This window comes from Oryctolagus cuniculus, chromosome 8, assembly GCF_051225735.1.
Source record: "Oryctolagus cuniculus isolate XC-2025 breed Fujian yellow rabbit chromosome 8, ASM5122573v1, whole genome shotgun sequence".
In the NCBI taxonomy this organism is placed as follows: Eukaryota; Metazoa; Chordata; class Mammalia; order Lagomorpha; family Leporidae; genus Oryctolagus; species Oryctolagus cuniculus.
Window position 1 is genome coordinate 140,754,293 of NC_142874.1, and position 6,000 is coordinate 140,760,292.

The window sequence follows — 6,000 nt, forward strand, 5'->3', positions numbered from 1 at the left end:
GCAGCCCCTGCCCCGTCTGGGCGTTTGCCCTGCAGGGTTAGATGGGGCCCAGAGGAACCCAGGAGCGCCCCCAGCTGATGTGCAGTTCACAGGTTCTGTGCCCTTCCTATTGGGGCCTGATGAGTTTTTGGCACAATTCAGCAACTGTGGCGTAGTGGGTAAGGCCACCACCTGCAGTGCCGGCATCCCATATGGGCACTGGTTTGAGTCCCGGTTGCTTCACTTCTGATCCAGCTCTCTGCTGTGGCCTGGGAAAGCAGTGGAAGATGGCCCAAGTGCTTGGGCCCCTGCACCCATGTGGGAGACCCGGAAGAAGCTCCTGGCTCCTGGCTTCGGATCGGTGCAGCTCTGGCTGTTGCAGCCAATTGGGGAGTGAACCAGCAGATGGAAGACCGCTTGCTCTCTCTCTCTCTCTCTGCCTCTGCTTTTCTCTCTGTAACTCTGACTTTCAAATAAATACATTTTTTTTTAGAAACTGTCCACGTTCGGGGGAGAGCCGCAGTATCGTCTTTCCGGGTCTGGCTTATTTCACTTAACGTCATGACTCCGTTGCACCCACTTTTCTGCAGATGTCAAGACTTCATTCTGTGCTACGGCCCCGCTTCTATCCATCCCACATGAGACTGACTAAGGTGCCCAAAGAATCCTGCCCATTCCCGGTGGTCCAATCCAGAGGACCACACAGCCAATGCCCCAGCCCCCTAACGTCTCCCTGTTGCCTCCTCTCCCCCATTGTGTGGGGTCCTGCTGCACAGAGCACTCTCCACACAGGAGTTCCTGCTGGGCCGACTGGCTGGGGAGCCAGCCCCGTCCTGGCTTTGCTGTTCTCACTGTGGCTGGGAAGGTGCATCCCGAGGTTGTCTGCAGTTCCTGACGTCTGATTGGTCCACAGCCACGCTGCCTGCCCGGGGGTTCAGTAGTGCTGGGCCAGGCATCAAAGGTGGTTTCTGTTTCTTTTTTTAAAAAAGGCTTGAAATGTATTTATTTTCCTTTTATTTGAAAGGTAGAGGGACAGAGAGATCTGCCATCCTCTGGTTCACCCTCCAAATGCCAGCCAGGACTGGGCCAGGCTGAAGCCAGGAGCTGAGAACTCCATCTGGGCTCCCCTCGTGGGTGGCAGGAACACAAGTCCTTGAGCCATCAGCACTGCCTCCCGGATGCGCGTTGCAGGACACTGGACTGGAAGCAGAGGAGCCGGGAGTCAAACCCAGGACTCTGATATGGAAGCGGGCCTCTGACCAGTGTGGCGTAACTCTGTCCCCAAAGGAAGCTCCTTACAAGCAACTGGGCTAATCTGGACTTTGGCTTTTCCTGACCTACAAAATGAGGCCGAGAGCAGGTGCATTGTGCATAGAAACTTCCAGAAAGGAGGCCAGTGTGGGCATGGCATGGAAGCTGATGAGCTCTGCTTGTTCTGGATTCTTAGCAGCTCCACGCCAAAATTAGAATCCCAGGGGCCCAGGTGTGTGTCTCCAGACGACTGAGGGGTCGGAACCCCTGACCGAGGCAGGCCTGGAACTGGGTAAGACGGGGCACGGCTCCCTCCATAAGGAGCGTTCAAATTGTTTCAGGAATTCCATTTCGCTGCAGGAGAACAGGTCCAAGTTCTGCCTGGATCTTGTGCCAGAGAGCTTTCTAGAATCACAGGCTGGGGGAAGAGTGGTGTTAAGGAGGTGACCAAAGACACGGTGCAGGGTCTGGCGCCCTCTAGTGGGAATGACATAAAAATACCCCCTGCTTTTCTCAGCACCTGCCCAAGTCTTGCTTTTATTTTATAGATGTTATTTGACCGTGGGTTGCAGCAGTTATCTTGAATCCAGACTAAGGCTAAAGTCACTCTTTCTCACCTTTCTGCAAGAAAATGAGCTCTGGGCAGACAAGGGCCCACACGTGGCTGCAGGTTTGGGCCCTGTGTGAAAATAAACACAGGCTGTGCAGCGGGGCTGGTGGAGGAGCCTGGGGCAGAAGCACAGACAGCGAGTCCTGGGCCCGGACACTCGTTACTGTCACCAAGCAGGCAGGGGACACAGAAGCAAGGCAAAAATGGCGCCTTTGAGAAACTGGCGGAAGTGCTAACATCGAGCTGGAGCCGCTGTCTTATTTTGGGAGGTTTAGGGACAGAGTCCCACGGCGAGCCAGCTGGTGACAAAGCGTGACTTTCATCCTCGTCATCCCACCCGGGAGCAAACAGCCTGCTTTGCTTTTGCTGTCCAAGCTCCGGTTCCAACTCTGTGCAAGGTGCTGATTTTTATCGACAAACAAGGCAAGCGGGCCCCCGAGGGATGGGGAGTCGGACCCACTGACTGTTCTAGAAAAGGCTGAAAATGGCTCTGCACTTGGGAGCAGTCCTGTGTGATGTTTGCTGGTGCCTCCTGACCCTGGACTGTAGGCTCCCTAATAGAACTTTGGGGACGGTGGGCTCAGAAGCTCTCCGTGGGCGTAGATGGGAGAGTGACGTACAGGACAGAGTCTGGTGACGCGTGAGGGCAGGAGTTGTGAGAGAGCGGCTGGTGGGAGTGGGAGAAGAATGTTCAGGCAAGGAGGTCTGCAGAGCAGAGCCACGGGAAACTGGAGACATCAAACGCTCTCCTCTTAGGCGCGATTTCCATTAGAGAAAGCCGCCTGGTGGAATTTATTTTAAAACAGGCTTCTAGAAGAGGTGGACTTATTTTATTTTCACTTTTTAAGAAGATTTTATTTATTTGAGAGGTAGAGTTACAGACACAGAGAAAAATCTTCCATCCACTGGTTTACTCCCCAATGGCCACAATGGCTGGAGCTGGGCTGATCCAAAGCCAGGAGCCAGGAGCTTCTTCCAGGTCTCCCACATGCAGGGGCCCAAGGACTTGGGCCATCTTCTACTGCTTTCCCAGGCCATAGCAGAGAGCTGGATCGGAAGTGGAGCAGCCGGGACTCGAACTGGCGCCCATGTGGGATGCTGGCACTGCAGGCGGAAGCTCAGCTCACTGCAGCGCAGCGTCGGCCGCTTGTTCTCACTTTTTATTATGGACACTCTGAAGCACGTGCCAAGGAGAGAGAGTAGAGTATTGAACGTCTGTGGACGCATCTCCTGGTGTCAGCCACTAGGCATGGCCAGTCGAAGGCAGATCTGATTCCACACTTGCAGAAGTGTCAGTGAGTGTTGAAAGTTGCCAACTCATGAGCTTTCGACTCTTCAGGATTTCTCAACCCTGAATGCCCGGAAGTTTGGGGTGTTAATATCCTGAGAGATTATCCACTTGCTTTGTCTCCTGGGTTGAGCTGACATGGCCATCAGCTGAAAAGCAGGAGCATTTTGGGGGATTTTTTGGAAATTTTGCTTTTGAAGTGGCTGTGGCTAGTATGATGACTAAATGACATGAATGTATAAAGCTAATGTTCTGGACTTCTATTCTGCAGTTGCTCTTTTTTAAAGCTTTTTTTTTTTTTTTCAAATAAAAAAGATTTATGTATTTGAACGGCAGAGTGACAGAAGGAGAGAGAGAGACCTTCCATCCATTTGCTGGTTCACTCCCCAAATGGCCATAATGGCCAGGGCTGGGCCAGGCTGAAGCCAAGAGCCTGAAACTCCAGCTGGGTTTCCCCTGTAGGGGGCAGGGATCAAGGACTTGGCCCATCGCATTAGCAGGGAGCTGGATCAGAAGCGGAGCGGCTGCGACTCGTACTGGTGCTGAGGCCAGATGCTGGTATTTGAAGCCTAACCCGCTACACCACAATGCTGGCCCTGAAACCTTGTTAAGTCTTGAAGGTCTTCCTGTAGGAGGGGGAGTTCATTCATTACACACACACACAGACTGCATGTAATTCCATAATACGGATGCGCCATCATTTACTTAAGGAATATTTAGTGGTTTATTCGGGGGTGGGGCAGGGAGGGGGAGTTGGTATTATAAGCCACCTTGCAGTGAATATCTTTGTATCTTTGTGCAAGCAGCATTTTTAACCCTAAAACCTCTTGTCACAAGGCACACACGTGGACTCTGGAGGGTGAGCCGTCGCTGGATGTGTGTGTTGAATTTGTCCAGAGAAGGGAGAGGGGGACTCATTAAATCTTCTGGACTGACAGCCAACGCTGAACCCCAGAACTACTTGGATTTATGCATGCCAAAAGAATTTTCGTTTCACATTTGTTCAAAGAGCACAGATCCTGGAACCATCATCCAACAGTCTGAGACGTCATTTAAGACCGCTGGACGGGCTCCGTGTCGGTGCTCGTCTGGGGCTTGCAATCCTAGCTTCTCGAGTGTCCCAGGCCTGAAAGCTGAGCCTGTGTGTGTTTCTATTGTGGCCCTTTCAACAGGGTCTAGAATTTCCAGCTGATTCGGTTGGGAGGCCTGTCTTCCTGCCGGAATATTTTTCCTGGGAGCTTTTTTGGTAATTGCTGCCAAAGTCATATGATATAAATTGTAAATGCGGCAAAATGTGTTCTGCCATTCTGGAGATGAAAGGTGGAAATCTGAGGGTGGAAGGGTGGGGCTTGGAAAGAGAATTTGGGAAGCGGCCGTTCCACAGTCCTTGGTGGAAGCAATGACTTCGCCCCTAGCTTGCGCCTAAGTTCTCCTGTATAAGCCCCAGGGCGGTCATACGCACCCATCATCCACCCTTCTGCTAGACTTAGTGATTTTAGTAATTTTCTGTGTCTCCTTTCTCCCTTCGTACGTGTGCATTGCCCTGGGCCTTCGTGCCTAACAGTGCACTTGAATCCTCTAAGAACAAAGACATTCTCTCGCATAGCCGCAGTACAGTGGGCAACCAGGAAATCCAGACCGTCAGCCAAGGCGGGGTCCACAGCCACGTGTTCCTGCTCGTCCCCGCACTGCCTTGGAGAGCAGTTTTTGCCTCCAGGGCCCCATCCTGGGCACACGTGATGTGGTTAAACGTCTTCTTTACCTTCAGGCTGCCTTTGTCTTTGGTGACATGCGCAGTCTGGAGCGGGCAGCTCAGTAATCAGCAGAACACTCGGTAGAGTGTTCCTTCTGGGTCCATCCTGGGCACTCCTGGGCAGGGTCCTTCTCAGGGCGCCACACAGCAGGTACAGGGTCCTCGAAGTGGGAGCCCTGAAACTCCCCCCTGCCCTGTTCTGCTTCCACGATGGTTCAGCCGTGGTGGGGGGAGAGAGAGAGACAGCGCGCGCGAGAGAGCGAGCGAGCAACACTGCCATTGCCTTGAGATGGGAGGCACTGCAAGGGGAATTTTCCAGAACAATCCCTTCGCCTCCTGCTGTGGTTGGAGTGGGTCCCCCAAAGTTCTCGTGTTGGAAAGGGTAAGTCCCGAGTCTGCATTCGCGGTGTTCGGAGGAGGGGCTGTTGGGAGGTGGTTGGGATTAGACAAGGGCATCCCAGCGGGGCGCCCAGGATGGGATGCCAGCTTTGCAAGATGAGGAAGAAGCCAGAGGTGATGCACGCTTGTTCTGTGTTGCCAGCAAGAGGGTCTTCCCCAGACGTGGAGCACACGTTGGGGCCAGGTTCTGGGCCGGCCCAGCTTCCACAACCCTGAGCCAAAGGAGCCGTGTCCTCTGTAAGTGACCTGGTCTCAGGTGTTCTGTCCTAGGACAGAAGATGGACTGAGACACTCCCTGTAGCCACCTGTCTTTTGGATGAGCCTTAAAAGGCAGAAGAAGCCACGCTGGTGCTCAGTCCACTGCAGGTGCAACCCTCTCCCGTGTGACAGGTGTCGGCGGTTGTCGGGGGTGTGTATTTTAAGGCTCTTGCCATAAGAGAATCTAAGAGGAGAGGCTTTAAAAAAAACCCTTTAAAAAGATGTTTGGCTCTTACTTGAAATACTTTCGGCCTCTTAGGTCTCAGAAGTGAGCGTATTAGTGTTTACAGAGCCAGATAACCTGTTGAAATAATCCCACGTAGAGCCCTCGGAGGAACCACAAGCAAATATCCCTGGTGTGCGTTCTGAATTCCTCTCCAGACCAGCCCCAGCAGAGCCTGTGAGAGCAGCGGCGGGGCCCTGCAGAGGTGTCCACAGAATGCCTGGGCCTCTGTGTCCCCA